Source organism: Electrophorus electricus, chromosome 21 (assembly GCF_013358815.1).
Source record: "Electrophorus electricus isolate fEleEle1 chromosome 21, fEleEle1.pri, whole genome shotgun sequence".
NCBI classification, from domain to species: Eukaryota; Metazoa; Chordata; class Actinopteri; order Gymnotiformes; family Gymnotidae; genus Electrophorus; species Electrophorus electricus.
Window position 1 is genome coordinate 7383331 of NC_049555.1, and position 16677 is coordinate 7400007.

Sequence of the window (16677 nt, forward strand, 5' to 3'; positions counted from 1 at the left end):
TCCATTTTAAATTTCATCATTTGAAATAAATAATAAAAGACGAATAGTGAATACAGCACATGAATGAAATTTAAATTAAACCCAACGTCCTTTCGGCAGCTTTTATAAGACTAATTGCGTCCATTATCACCGTAGCCTTTTTTTCCCACGTATTCTGCTTTGCGCTTCCTAATATTTTTGGCATAACGTGAACCTTCAAGATTCACTGGGTGCAATATTCTCTCGTCTTAATAGTGTTCTGTGCAGTATTACATTGTTTTTGCTAGCAGTTAAAATCTTGTGTCCAATTTACGACATGCCCTTATGACCCGATCTACAAGCGAACGGAAAGACGTGATTTCATTTCACTGATTTCTTCTCCAAATGTGTTAGTATTTTCTAGCGTTCAACGTACTAGACACATATTCCGCAGGTTTAATCAGCACCATGTGTTTCTTTGTATTTGTACAGTGCAAACCACGTGGATGTTCAAGCGTCGGAAGCCCCATCTACCGGAGGGAGGACGCATGGACCATTTAAGAGCGCTCTCCTTTTGCTTCCATTAATTTCTTGATTTCTTTGATTAGTGGATACTCAGGTGCCTCCGAGGAGTTATAGATAATCATGAAAATGAGCTATTCCGATACTGAACTCGCAAGCTTGACAGTAATGTTACGACTTTTTCTATTACGTTGGGGGGAATGACGTAATAACGATGCGACTCCAAAGCATGCTGGAATGTTTGAAGAATGAACTCCAACGACTCGAGAAAACTAGACTCTTGTGAATCGTAGTTAAACCTAAGATAGTAGTAGTGATAGTAATAGTAGTAGTAGTAGTAGTAGTAATAATAATAATAGTAATAATAATAATAATAAATATAGCATTGGTAAAGAACGATTCCTCACAATAATAGAGTATGTAATTTAAACAAAATTGCGTTTTCAGTGAGGTTGATTTTCATGAGTTGTTTTTAACCCCTATATTTGTAATTATTTACATACCTAATAGCTATTGATCAAATCATGAATACAATTAATTATGATAAAGTCTGATGTTCTTCTTATACTAAATTCCTATAAATTAAGCATAAGCTGTCTTTGAGTTACTTTTACCGATGCATTCTGAGTGGCATTCAGTTCGAATCTATTTGCATATCCACTTTATGAGAACCTGATCATGACCTGACACGATAGAGCTAAGATGTTCCCTACTAAAAACACCGAGATAGCTGGGTCCAGTTTGTATATATTGCTATTCTAAACATGATGCAGATATTCGTCGCCTGGACAGCACAAAAAACTGAACAAAACTGAACGCAACTTGAACAGCAAGTGGCGCCATTGCTTTGATATTTCATTAAGTATGCCTAATACTAAAGACACGCTTCTAGCGTGATAAAGGAACCTAATAATAATAATAATAATAATAATAATAAATATGTAACATATTTTTCTAATTAATTCTGTTCAAAAGTGTCATTGATATTGATTAATCCTGAATGTTCTTCCAGCCATACTTCATTCATTCTCACTGGTAAACTTGGATTAAGATGGTCAATCAGTACAATATAAATAGGGATAAATCCTACCCATAAAATTCATAAAAACATTTAACAGCAATGTGTCAAATAGAAAAATCCAATGGCTATACCTAACTACCCTGCTTTATGGTACTGTAAATAGTTGAATAACTGCCTGTTAAGTGTTTCCTTGTCCAGATGGGTTGTTGCATCATTAGTTAATACACAAGACATCAGAGATGACTGACATTTACACCTGGATCATGTTGCTCTAGTCTCTCAACATGAGGATAAAGAATGTGAATCCCAGTAGAGAAGGTTATAATGTTGTTTAAAAACCATAATAATGTAAACATGGACAAAAGAGATGGTTCTAAATCAGACACTTGATACATTATTAACTAGCAAGAACATACTGGTTTTAACAATAAAACAACATAATGGGAGCATTTTCAAAGAATACTTTCAGGCATGAACAAAACTGTTGAGCAGATCAAGAACACTATCCAGCATTTTGGCATAAATGTGACAAAAACTCGAATAAAGGGAAAAATATATGCCACCACGATCTCATAGTTACCACTAAATTCAAACTAGTATATGCAAAACTCATTGTTAAAGCAATTATTGAGTTCTTGACTCATCACGTTAATTATGGTGCCCAATACCCACTGATGATAAATTTAACCTCTCGAAGACAAGACTGAATAGTAAATAATGTCTGTCAGGTTTGATTCTGTCATTGACGGCAAGGGATTCACAACCTAATCACAATATCTTTTTTTAAGATTATAATCATATGTAGTGTTACTTGAGCACCATTGAAATAGGGCAATGTGTAGTACTAGGATGTATTTCCTATATTGTTCTCCCTCAATGCTCAATGCTCTGAAATTAAAGCTACAATTCTGCACTTTAACTGTGTAATCATTGCTTTATTTTAAATGCAGTGTACAGAGCCAAAATATCAAAAATATTCACTGACCTATTACTTAGGGACTACTTTTATGTGTACCAATATTCACCCTCAATTAAACATATTTTTGAATTGTTACGATATATAACAAATTATAATAAATAATTCGATCAAACAGCCATCCTAACGTCTACCTGTGATCTAACTATAATTTAAGGATCAGTTTATTAGTCGTTATAATCTATGCCATTGTGGCTCAAGAAATTCAACTGAAGTGATGTTAATTGTTTGGCACGTCTGAGCCACAATGGCGTCAGTTTCAACGTTCTAAGGAGAAACAAACAGTGACCGCCCATATGCAGCAGCCTATCGCGGTTAATGTTTCAACTCGTTGCGTCCTCTCCTCGTCAGCAGTCAAGTCAAAGGCCGCTTGAAACGGTTCGAAAGAAGACGGACATAGGGGATTAACTTGAAGCGGAATTTTACATTTCAACCTCAAACCAATCGTAAACATCGGCGTGCAGTTACTGTTAATAAATAGTTGCATTCTATAAAATCATGGAGATTTCGTAATCTTTCTTTTGAGTCGTCCGTTGGAGCCCCGAGACAATTTTCGTCGCTTGGTAACCAGGAATTAGCTAGGCAGCTAACGCTAGCTAGCTTTTGAGCGCTGCTTCGCCTCCGCTACTTGCCGTGAGTGTGGACTGAAATGTATGTCGTCTATCTCGGATGTAAGCGGACGGTAGCTTGCTGAATAAGAAGGCCTCAAATGGGAAAATCAAGCATCGGGGGGGAATACCAAGTATAATTTTGTAGATGTAGCTCACGTTTGGAAGAAGGTAAGTAAAGTTAAAACTGTTATACCTTCAGCGAGCCATTCTGTTTTTTTTTACACACAGCTAGCTAGCTAACTCAGCTAACGTGTAGCTAGCTAATTCTAATCAAACGGCTGTGCTGTTTTGGTAGCATAATGCCATCCATTTAGCAGCTTGGCCAGCTAGCAGTATTGCTTATGTGAACTAGAGTGCGAGTTTGTTCTCCCTCCCCCAACACCAACCAAGTGCAGTTTTAGCCAGCAGTTCACTAAACCAGTTTGCATTTTGGTAACTGACTTGTGATGATATCGCCCAAAGTTGCGTATTGCATCAAATGTTGTATAGATAGCTAAATAAATAAGTAGATTGTAAGATTGCAGAATAAACCGTCTTCGTCAACAACGTCAGGTTGGGCTGCGTTGTCCATTTAGCTAGCTGGGGTATACTAGCTTTGCTAACTAGCCAACATTGGTTTGAGAATTGAATGTGGCTTGCTGGGCCAGTCGCCCAATTCTCTCCTGGATAGCGTATCTATCTAACCATCTATCTGTGTGTCTAAAAAGCTAACTAGCTAGAGGGTCAGAACGAAGACTAAATAGTGTACATAATGCTAACGTTGTTAGTATCCTAGCAGCACAGGTTTTGATTTGAGCTCTCTACCTATGTTAGACTACTTCATTTGGGTGGGCTGCCAGTATTTTTGCGAATTAACACTCAATTCGTTGTAGCTGGCGAACTCAAACATTACTTAGACACTTGGCTAACTGTTGTTGACGGAAAACCGGTATTTCAAAGCACGGACGTGTATACAAGATATATGTGGTCCTCAGGGCTTGGCAGAAAGCGCGAAATTTCATGTTTTCGAAGAAGTGTTGCAGTGGTGCAATCATCCGCAGACCCACTTCAGTCTACAATGCGGTCTCAAACGATCGCCTACAACTGTTGAAGCCTTTTTTCTTATGACATAAGGATTCCTCAATTGTATTTGTTTCACGAATTATGTTACGATAGCAGATGCATTGATATAGATGTCACGTGAATTAGGGTTATGGTTATGCAGCTCTCTGATGCACATTCTCTGCCTGAAAATAAGTTTGCAAGTGAGCTTGCTGATTGTAAGGCGATTTTCTGTGCCATCCTACTATTTAGTATTAGTTTCTGAGGCTTCTTAGTAACGTGACCGCGGCTCGAGTGCGAGAGAGAGAAATAAGGAACGTGTGATCAAACGTTTTAGTGTTCAGGGAGATCGAAGGGAGTTCTGCCGTTGGTGCAGCGATTTTGGAGAGACTGCAGTGAAGCTACCACCTGTATGTCTTAGTATCTGCTAAGCCCCCCAACATATTGGGGCGTTAGCATTAAAATTCACTGCAGACACAGTAATGCGCTTGAATCTTACTTAGTTCTCTACTTCTCTGATTTGTACCATTTTCGTACAAGTAACCAGACTTCACCTATATCCTCTTCAAAGCAGATATACTCTTTCCTGTTTTTAGCCCTTTAGACACAGCTTGGTGTTTATGGCTTTAAAACCTTATGCTACATGTCTATACCATAGTGGTGTATTTGTAGAGGATGCAGGACCTCCATAGGAATAGTTTTTCTTTGGTTATTTGTTGAGATGGCGATTGGCCCTCTGCTTAAGTCCAGTACATTGTGTGTTATTTTGGCAGTTTAGAGTACCTGTTTCTCTTGTTTCTCTGGTGCCTGTTTTAAAGTACCTGATTTATGTCATGTTTAAGATGGTGCTTGTTGTGGTGTTTGGCTCAACAGTATTCAGCAGTGACAGGAAACTGAATTTGGCTGAGGTCATAGGGTCTGCAGAGCTGTTATTTGGAGTTGGGCTTTCTCAGTCCTTTTCCTGTCTAAGGCTGCCATGCTGATCTGCTTCTCCACCTTAATTTCTCCTTTCTGACTGCGAGGGCTGCTGATAATAACAAGATAGTGCAAATGCAGAAGCCCAGAAGAGTGGCAAAGTTTTTCTTCTTGCATGGTTATCAAAAACAAGCAGAGGGTTTTGGGGCATTCTACGTGTGAGTGATCTTTAATGCAGAGTATTCTAAGGGGTGAATTAAAGCATATGGTGTGCTATAGTCCAAATAGCCTAACTGTGTTTTGGAAACTGAATGTGAATACCTACTTCTTTCAGACAGCTAATATTTGCTGGAGAATTTTCAAGCATGCAGGTTGAAACCTGCACAACAGGACAGGCTTTTGTGAAGGTATTCCAGCTTGACTTGTGTAGTCTATCAACGTTGCATAACATCTGAACAAGTCAGGCCATCGAAGGCTTTCCAACAAGACAGAGTCACACTTGCCAAACCTAACTCTTAAGTAATATTCTCTTTACACTGCAAGATCTGTAAATAGTGCCTTATTTTTATGTTTATAGGACATGGCTTTTTTTGTTTGTCTGACATGGTATATACCCCAAGAAAGGTCTTTGTATGTCTGTATACTTGGGGAATAAAGCAATGATTTATGATTTGTGCTGTTTGGGAGTGACTTGAGAATGATTGATTAGGAACAAACAGTTATGTAAGAGCGACAATACGAGTTTTGTCCTTGTGGACTGATTAGCAAAAAATGGGTTTAGCAGTTGGCTACTGATTTGTATTGAGGTCTTTCCGGTGGTAGCAAGACTGGACTACAGTCATGTAATTGAGGACTGGAAAGAACTAAATATATGTGCCAGAGACGCCCTTCTGTTTTTAAGGTAATACAGAACTAAACATACCGCTGTGAAAAATAATAACGTTTATCATCAGAGCCCACATTTCCACTGCTAAGTGTAAGGGCATATTACAAGTAGGCTTAGCTCCCAAATGTTAAGTCAGAAATGCAGTGCTTCTGTTAGGTTTAAATTTGCCAGCACAGAGGTTGCGTATAACGATAGTCTGAGTCATCTGCCCACAAGATCTCCCTATGTAAACTGCCAGCAAGCATTACAGTGTTTGGGCCTTTTATATCCATTGGTTATAGTCCAGGTAGCATAGAAAATCTCTACAGCTCATGTACTGCACATAGTATAAAAGGTATTAGTGTGTGGCTTAGCCTGGCTAGATTGTCATATTCAATTACTTTGACACATAAGGTATGCAATATCAATTGAAGTAAAATAATGTGTTGTAATTGTTAATCACATGCGTTACTGCATTAACTTTGACATCACTAATTTTTATGCTGCCACCTTTTCAAATAAAATGTAAATATACCTCGGTTAAGCTTCTTGGCTAGTCGCCTTGGAGACGATGCTTACTTCCTGGCGGATCCATGAGTGCTTCGGGGTTGTGCAGCGTTTCAGCTGTTGAATGATGCGATTTTGGCCATTGACTCTTTTTTTTTTTTAATTTTTATTTATTTTTAAAATTATTATTATTATACTGCAGGGGAAAAAATTAATGTTAATTCTGCTGATAAGAAGCAAGATCCACACTGCCTGTTCCCACCAGTTGGTCAATGAGTTTCATATACAAGTGTTTCCATTTTATTAGCTTGCATTTTGGAGCAGGGAAAGGATTCTTATATTCAGTGCATGGAACCTCATCCTTTGTTGGGATCACTGTTGGTTCCTCTCCTTCTGTGCAGGACTGAAATAAGCCTGTGGAGTGAGTGCTTTCTTCCCAGCCACTATAGTTCTTGTGTGGGGTCTGCCGTAAATCACTGGACTGTGTCTGGATGCATCTGGACGTAGTTTTTACCAAAAAAAGGTCAAGTTGTCCATTTCATATGTGAGGAAAAATCACAGATGCATTTGTTAAAAGGTTTCTGCCATGCTAATGGAATTTTGTCAAGGTGACTTGAAATTAAACAAGGAGAATTTGTAGCGTTCTTGTTATAAACTAGCATAAATACAAAAACTAGTAACAGTTATCGGTTAATCAGATATGCAAAAAAAGCAACAGATCACCTCAGACTAAGCGTTTATCTCTAATGGGATTTTAACGTACCTTTGTTAAGACAGAAGGATTTGGAGTAATATACTGGTGGATATTTATTGGTATGTTGCTTTAAAAAATCAAGGTAGTTTCTAATACCATTGTGGAAGACTGTTTGGGTTTTTTTAATGCATTGCTTTGTGTGATTATCCATATAACTTTTAATTTAGAATTCTTGACATTATACAAACCAGTGTACCATATAACAAAAAGATTCTTATTTGTCTCAATATGTTTAAAAAAGAGTAGGGAATGAATATTCAGTATATAGTAAAAATAGAGCATGTTTAACTGCAGCAAATGATATAGCAAATAAAAGGACAAAATGGTTTTGGCCAAAAGGAAAATGGTGTTGATCTGGCTGCCGTTGCAAAGAACTCGAATGTATTTTGTTTTTCCTAATTTTCTTGTGCGACACAACGGCGGTCCATTCTATGAGGCAAATAGAAAGGCGTATGTAAGTGCTTTGAGTGCCTGTAACAGTAAAGTCCTGATCCGTCTGTGCCTTTACAGCACAGGGGGCGGATGTTTGCTCTGAGCAGAATTTGATCACTCCTGGAAGAGCTAGTAAATGTTGTGAGTTGAAGTGAGCGCGCTTGCCCAATAATTTGCTCGTCATGGTGACTGTCAGGCCTCCAGAGCAGTGGTTTCTTTCGTCTGGCTATTTGGGGCCGTGTTTCCCTGGGCCTTCTCCTTTTTTGGTTCCCGAGCAGCGTCACCTTAGTAAACAAGAACACTTCTCTCTTACGTTTCACTTCTCTTGTGCAGTCTAAATGTTTTATAGGTCCTTCCTCACACCATCTCCTTGGAAGCCAAATGCCATTTAAAACCCCTTTGAACCCCACAACTCCTCCCAACCTCACTTGGCAACAAACGCACGCACACGCACAAACATGAGCAGGCCAGAGTAAGCCGAGCGGAAGCCTCCCACTCGCACCACTAGGACAGGGACACATGGGCTGGAGGCTTGAAGGTTTCACTCTCTGGTGCTTCGCGCTTCCACTGCAGTGCTATTGATGACATTTCTCCTCAACTCGTATATCAAAGGAGGCTCTTTTCTCTCTCCCTTCCCCTCCCCTCTCCTCTCCTCCACCCTCTTCTTCTCCTGTGCCGCATTTGTTGCTCAATGTACTTTCAGCCCTCCCCATCACTTCTGATCTTTTTTGTATCAGCCCTGTTTTTTTAAACGAATCACATCTCTGTGGCTCATGCATGTTTAGCTGAATATAAGGTCTGCGATGTAAGAGAGAAAGGTGGGCCAGTGGGAGAAGTCGTTTATGTCCATTAAAGTGCTCTATGTCTTGGAGACAGAGGTAGGTTTTGTAGCGTTTGGCACAGAATGTTGGCATTCTATCTTCCCATTTATCCTATTTGCTCAGCTGATCCCTCCACAGCGACTGAGTAGCGTGGCTCCGTGCTGCAGGCAAAGATGGCAGCTTCTGTTGCGTGGGCTGAAGTGAGCCGAGTGGAGATCACAGAACCGGAGGGGGGAGGGTTCAGGAGACAACAGTTGTTTGGATTGAGTGTGCTGAGCGCCCGAGTGATATATTATCCATGTGTGGAGCACAGGGTGTTCATGCTTGGCTGATAACACACATGCATGCGCACCAGGGAGAGAGTGAGAGAGACATTGCTTAGGATGCTATGTTTTCCACTGCAGAGGAACAGGTGGCTTTAGCCAAGCCCCCCTCCCCATTTCCCCCTCGCTCTCTCTGCTGCAGTGCAGGACTGGTTCTCTGCCCCGTGGCCTTTCCTCGTCTCTGCTGAACGCGTCTCGCCTCTGCTGTTTGTGGCGTGTCCTTCGTCCGCTGCGCTCTGGCCAGTCGATATTGCCGTAAAAAGCACAGTCGGAAAGCTCCAGGCAGGGCTCTTGGTCGATTTAGTTCACAGAACACCCCCCCCCCCCCCCCCCCCCCCCCCCCCCGTTGTGGTAGTGCTGGGCGGGGGTGACGGGGAGTGTGGCCTGGCTCTATCTCAATCACCGGGTTCTTCAGCACCACAATCCTTTTGATAGGGCAGCTGCGGCCATTCAGCCGGGCTCCCATTTACATTGAAATGCAGTGGTAACAGGAAGGGGGAAGAGGTGGGGAGCTGGGGGGTGGTGCAGGGCTGAAAAGCCTAACCAGAGCGAAGAGAGGAGGACCATAGTGGGCCTCTGGCACCTTGTTGTCTTTTGGAGTCTCAGCTCCGGCTGGGGAATACAAAGGCTTAAAGAGCTGGCCTGCACGCCTTTCAGCTGCACGCATCTTTTGCACTACTCAGCTTTTTTTTGTTGTTAAAACACCCCGTCTGTCGTTTACTGGCACGGCCTTCTCTGCGTTGAAAAGAAACTGATGATGAGGGATTATTTATTTGTTTATTGTTTTTAAAGTGTTCTTTGTGCGTGTTACTACTTTACACACCATGTACGAATGCGAGACGGTTTGGTGAGACCGCCGTGCGTCTCGCCGTGACCTTTTGCTGTGTCGGAGACCGTGCCGAGATTCTGGCCACCGAATGGGGCCAGTGTGTCAGCAGGCAGCATGCCCAGCGACGCTCTTGTCCGGGCCCAGGGGCCTGTTCCGGCAGAGCTGGCCTGGGCTGGGTGTTTTTAACGACCGTACGTTGGGACAGGTGTGGTTATCTTCCTCTTGGCAATGTGCCGAGGCCCGTGTGTTCTGCTGCTGTTGTGGCCGGGTCATTGCACGGCTGAGTCATGGCTTGTTTTGGGCTTTGCCATTTCCTGGTACAGCAGAATATCAGATCTGTTTGTGGTTATGGGGAGGTTTTTATTTTTATTTTTTCAGTTACATCAGTTCTGCGCTTGCAAGCTTGTTTCTGAAGAGGCAGTTTGGCAGTTCTTCTCACGTAGAAAAGGCAGTCTGTTAAACCAACCCCAGTTCGTCCATTTTTATATACTTGCTTCATTTTGATCAGTCAGGAAATTCTTGCTGAGCAGCGTGCCTAATACTTCATCTACGAAGTATCTTGCTTTCCTTGACTCTTTTTAAATGTCTTAAAGTCAGTATGCATGTTCTGAGTAGCGTTGCGAAGAGAAATAAAGTGCGTATGGCTACGTGTTTCTGCACCACCCCCATCCTTGGAACAGCCTCGCACAGGAGCCTGGGTGCTCTGGAGAGCTGAATGAGGTAGAACAGGATTATTCTCGCTCACAGTTCACATGTAGGCTATTATTTGCTGATTACAGAGGTCTTTGTTTGTGCTGTGGGATGCCTGCCATCCACACAGACCTGCAAGTGAGCAGCAAATTTTTATCAGCAGGGTCTGTGTGTGTTTTTTGTTGTTGTTTTGTTTTATGACCGTCGAATGTGAAACCCATAATGGAGCCCACGCATTCGATCGGTGTTCCCACACACACACTTCTCTGTTGCTTTAAATAGAAACATCCCCGTCTTCGTGAAGGGGACATGGTTTAAATAGAAATGTCCCCTGTTTAAAAGGGGACTTTTTTTTTTTTCCCCTTTTCTTTCTCTCCACGTTCTATGCCATGCTGCTCATGGCTTTACGTTGGCAGCCATAGAGCCGAATCTAAAATTCAAAAGCTCTGCTGGAAAAATGTCATCCAGTTTTTATTGAAATTCGTACTGCTGAGTGAGAGCTGAATGTCATTATGGGTGTAATCAGGGCTGCCAAATGATGACAGAACTTGCATTTCTTTTGAGCGATATTATGATTGAGATTATTATTTGCGATTAGACGTGATTAGGACATTACAACACATCACCACACACTCTGCGGGAACACTTATAATTTGTCAGGAAGCACGAACACCTGTGACTCGCCACATCAGGTTCCCCCCCAGCTAGTCAGCTAGTCACGAGACACTTGGTGCGTTTGTTATTACAAATGCAAAATGGTTTTTTGTCATTAATTTAAGAAACCACATCCTGAAATTATCTCAGATTAAATTATAGTGTTCGTGGCCTGGAATTAATGTGTAATCCCTATCAAGACGATACAAAACCCTTTTGAGTCCTTTTTGGGCAATGATTCCAACAGGTAGCAGGTTCATCAGAGGTTGCAGGTTGGCCAGTGTGAAATTTAGGGCAGCGTAAGGCAAACGTGTATGTCGGTATGTGTATACCCAATGTGGACAAGAGGACTGAACCTTCCTTTTCCATCTGTTGCGCATGTCAGTGGTTTTAGATTAGGGATGGACTAGTCAGGGTTCCTGAGAAGTCTAGTAAGGCGTCATGTTACAAGACTCTAATGCATTGTACATGCCACTGTACAAGGACAGTAACCTGCTAATCTAATCAGGCACAGTGTTGCGTCCGCTTCGTTAAGATTCCTGCGACCGCCCCTCCCACGCTGGGCTCATGTTTACATGCTCATTTAGCCTGTTTCTCTGTATTTCACCGCTGAGTTGATTTGGCTGCAGACATGACACCCAGCGTCATGTCATGGGTTTTCTTTCTTTCTTGTGAACAGGGCAACCATTGTAGCCATGTAGTTTGACAGTTATTTGAAAAACCTGTTTATCTGCTGAACTACTCAGGCGTACTCTAGCAAGGACAAAACGTACTCGTTGAATTTCTTTTAGATATATAATTGGAAAGGACAGAACGTGACTTGTATTCCTGCAGTTTATGGGGAGATTTGGCTCACACGTTTTGCATTAGAGAGCATCTCTCCGAAGGAACATTCCTTATCACTGATTTTGAAACAACAGGATTTGCCCCTGTTTTAACTGATTATAACTGCTGAAGATGCATATCTGATCAGTACAGACAAGCACCACTTTGAACACGACTGTTTGCCACTCGGAAACCTGTGCATGTTGATGTCGTCCGGTTAAGTAAGTCAGCTAATGCACATGCTTCTGAAATGCACCAGACAATGAAGTTTGGGAAATGTCATCCCCATCACGGAATTTACCCAGTATCGTCTGAAAAGCTGTGTTAAACCTCTGTTAGAGCTGTGTTACTCTTCCAAGTTGTGGCATTTTCCCAGATGGAGCTGTTGTCTTGGTTTTAGTTGGACCGCAGGATTTGCAGGACCGAAAATGAAAAGCTATTTAAAGCTGCAGGCGTTCCATTATGAATGTTTTACGTGCTGAATAATTCAGGCGTGTGTAACGAGGTTATGTTTGGTGCGCTGTTGCTTTTAAGGCGTTCTTTTATGCCGCTCGGACGCCTTTGCTGGTTTCTCTGGCTGTGGATGTGAGTATCAGGAGCTAGTGCTGCATAGTGTTGACCAAAACACTGCAATTGCAGTGTGCCTTTGCAGTATATAAAATAAAAGGTTGTTTGGATCTTTGATGCAACATGTTCCAGAGCCACGTTAGTTTGCCGGAAATGATTTAAGCAGTGCTTGTTGGATCCAGTGAATGCTGTGATTTCCACAGAACACCCACAGAACCTGCACACGTCATGCCATAAAAATACTCATAAAAAATTACTAGAGAGTCATTTGCATGTTGTTATTTTGTGACATGCCAGTATTGCAAAAGCCATTACTGCACCAAGTAGTAAGCAGTGTTGTTCAGAGGAGCCAGAGGGTCTCCTGCACCACTGTAAAAAGGGCAGCATTTTGTTTTAGGTTCTTGGAGTGTAGAAAGCTTCTGGTGGAGTTACTCATCTTGCTGTTGCATTTTTGCAAGAAGCAAAATCTGGTGAGCACAGGGCCGTAGCCGTAGCTACGTACATGGTCCAGGGACGTGCGTTTGCACGTGCTTGCTTTCGTGGTTTTTCTTCAACATCCAAAAGCAGCTTGACACATGTTTTTGCTGTTCTTTGCAAGTGTTGGTGACTAATTTGCCACTTCCTACTCTCGATCTGCCTTATAAAGCTTCCTGGTGCACGTAGGGGTGTGTGTGTGTGGTTATATATTGGTCTTGCAGGAAGCACCCTGCCAACACCACCGCTGGGTAGTAATACTCACTTTCATTAAAGATTTGCCACACTTGTCTGTGCGAAACAGTCCTTAATGCGACAGACGCAGCCCCATTCAAAGCGGCGTCCTCGTATGCGGCGCCTCCAGAACCCTTCCAGAGTATCAGGGGCCCCAGGGAAATGATGGAGCTCACCCGCTTGCTCGTAGCAGCCTGGCCGCCTGTACAGCCAGCATGACTAATCCGTGTGTCTGTGTCTCATCTCCATGCTGGTGTCATTATGGCTGAAACGATAAACCCCCATCGTGCTGTTTCGGACAAGCTTGCTCGTGGTGGCTCTAGGTATGTTTCACAGTTTCATTTCCTACGTCTGGGAAGATTTCTGAAATTTTACAAAAGCATCTTTAATTTCTGCCCGGCATGCGGACGGGGTGCAGCGACGAGGCGAATTGGAGCGTGCCACACAGCTGCCGTCCAGGAGCCTCTGGAAGAATTCATCCCAGACTAATTTTAATTCCAGCATGTTGGATTTGTCCTCCAGGGAGGACAGGATCCCAGAGGTCAGGCTGGTGATTCCGTATGCATGGATTCAGAGGAAATTACCACTTGCTTCTCGAGGGAAGCGTCGTCAGGCAGTGTGCTGTCTGTCCTCTGTACTTTTCTGCTTTTCTTTTTCATTGATCAGGATTCTTACCGTTCTCAGACCATTTTTATGCTCTGGGTGTGGGTGTGTGCATGTGGGTGTTCATTAAAAGATTATAAATAATTGAACATATATTGGTGTTTTGGACCAACACGGTGTCTGTTATGGTATAACGTGGACTTTTGACCTCTCGCCTGTCCTTCGAAGGCTCTTCTCTAACACTTCCTCTGACAGGAAGCCGGACTCGGCGTACACCGCTGCCGGCGTGTTTCCTGCGCGTTTCCTGCGCGCGTACTTGCTGTAGTTCGGCAGAGCGTCATGTCCGGCTGCGAGGATCAGAAAACACAGCTTCTGTGCTAGCAGACCCCCACGGGGGAAATGAGGTCACAGTGGCTCTGTGTGAAAGTGGATGTTCAGCTCATGATTTTGGCAAGGGTCGGGCGTGGGAGACGTCGCCACGGAGAAGGTGGATGCTCTTGGGTGGGGAAGCATGGCTGCAGTAGGGAGTGCCGCTCAAGGGAGTTCTCTCGGCGTGGTCCAGCGTGAGAACGAGAGAAGCACTTGCTGAAGGGCACCGACACAGAGCTCAAGATTGGCAATAAAATCAGCCGTTTTCTATTTGTCAGAATGTACCTTGTTCTAAGATTTGTGTCTCCTGATATGAAGATCCATGTCGTAGCTGCTACTTTCTGTTCTCAGGTCAGTTTAAGTGTCTGATCAGCTTTGGGGTTTAGGAAGCCCTGTCTACTGGAGTGGGGAAAATCACTGAATGGGCATACTGAAGCATCTGCCAATATTTTGATTCTGAAAGCCAGGATAAATAGTTGACCTTTTCATGCATGGATTACTTCATTGATTAGAAAATGGGGAACATTTTACAGGGAACATGTGTAACAAAAGACAGAAAAATAACACCCCAAGCCATGTGTGTGTGTGTGTGTGTGTGTGTGTGTGTGTGTGTGTGTGTGTGTGTGTGTTTGGAAAAATAGCCAAGCACACTTTAATGGAACAGAATGTTTTAACCGTAGTCATGGTTACCATTGACCTGCTTTGCTTTTCGATATTTGTTCTTACTTCTTGGGTCTGTCAGTTTATCGAAGATACTCGTATCATGTGACAACATACGATGGCTGGCTGCCATATTGACCACATAAAATGCTAGCTAGTGTGTGTCAGTCTGTTGTTGCTATCTATGCTACAATTTATATAGCTCAGTTGGCTTTGTTACTTTTAGTTTTGGGCTAAACTAAAATATAAGAAATGTTCACTGTTGGCTGCTGCGGTACTGTGGGGATGAAAGGGTTAATGTTTCATCTTTCAGCTAATGGAATTTTGAGGGGGAAAAAGCGCTGAGCATCCAGCAGAGCAGCCAAGTGAATTAAATCAGCTAAAGCATTTAGGAAAGCACATTACTTACGTAGCATTTATGTTAAACATGACGCGGGTGTATTGGCAGCCCTCACAAGAGCAAAAAATGTTTGTCCTTTAAACCGAGCTGCTTGATTGAAGTGTGTACATCCATTAAGGATAAATGAAACATATTAAGCTATTGCATGGAACTGTATTAAGAGGGGGAAAACCGTTTGTGTAAATTTCACCCAAGTCTGACAACCTGTCTTTTCTCATCTTTTAAGTGTTTTCTTTTAATTTTCCACCAGCTGTATAGACATTAGGTGCTTGCTGGTGTTTTCTGTTAGCCAGAAAGTTGAGAAGCATAACATCACTGTAAGGTTCCTAGTTGTGTATGATGTATCCTAAATATAAATGTCATGTAAGAAGGAATGGGATACTTCATCAGTGTGGAGGGTCATTAAAGTTCTAAGCATAAATTATATGGGTCATATCAACGAAGGCTGTTTATTTTCATGCTTTATCTATTTATTTATTTATTTACATTCCTCTGGAGGTCATTTTCCTTGTCATTGTACACTGCCACCCTGAGTTATACTGCTGCTAATCATTCAGTCGTCGTCATGTCAGCCACAACAAAATACTTACATTATTAGAGGGTGTGAATATTGCACCACGGCATAAAATAAGTATTTATATATTGGCCTAAGCCTTATGATATCTACCGCAAGCTGGCTTATTTTTCCACTGTCCCACACACTGGTGGATAAATCTTATTTTAACACTCGTTTAGCTATTTGCATTTCCACAGAACCAGTGTGACCGGCCTTGCTGCACCGATGTCATACTTAAATTGCACTACCGCTTATGGTGAAATGCTCCCATGATGTCGTAGTTTCAGTACCATGTTGGCATGGTGCTCCTTGGCCTCTGTTCTGCAGTGTTTAACCTGACCGCCATGCAGCCGCACGGCATGCTTTAGCTTCGTTTTGCACCCTGTTACGTTATGGCATCTTGTGATCGTTAGACATGTTCCAGTAAGGTCGTCGAAATGTCCATAGCTTGTCAGTTTAAAGATTGGATCCAGTTTCAGGTGGGTCATTATGCTGGTGTATGGTGATTGTACATTAGACCTCCTGTAGTTCCCTGTTGCTAGTTCTTGCTGGGTGATGTTGGTGTCACCTCGATGCAGAGAGGTGGTACTGTTCCGTGAACATGAATCCAAACATGGACGAGACCCTTCCATCATTTTCCTGTGGCTGGCATTTCCTGTGCAGCATGCTGGACTGCCTGTCTTCCCCCAGCAGTACTCAACCCCCCCCCCCCACACACACACACACACCCCCTCTCTCGTTTTTGCTGCCAGACTCATTTTCATAGTCCCCTGCGTTAACTCGATCGTAATTCTTCACAGCCTTAATTCATGCACATCCACTTCTCCTGGGGAGACAGGTTTCCGATGAGGAGAAAATGAGAAGGGGACGTGCAGAATGGCTGTGGGGGAGGGGGAGTGCGTGACCGCCGGCGTGACATGGGGCACAAGTTGGGAGATTGGAAGTGACACTAGGGCCAGGCAAAAGGCGACTAACCCCCCCCCACACACACACCCCTGCCACCCTTCTTTTGCCCTTCTGATCAGCTTCCATTACGCTGAGACCCTGGTAGGCTCTCGGGTGGCCCTCGC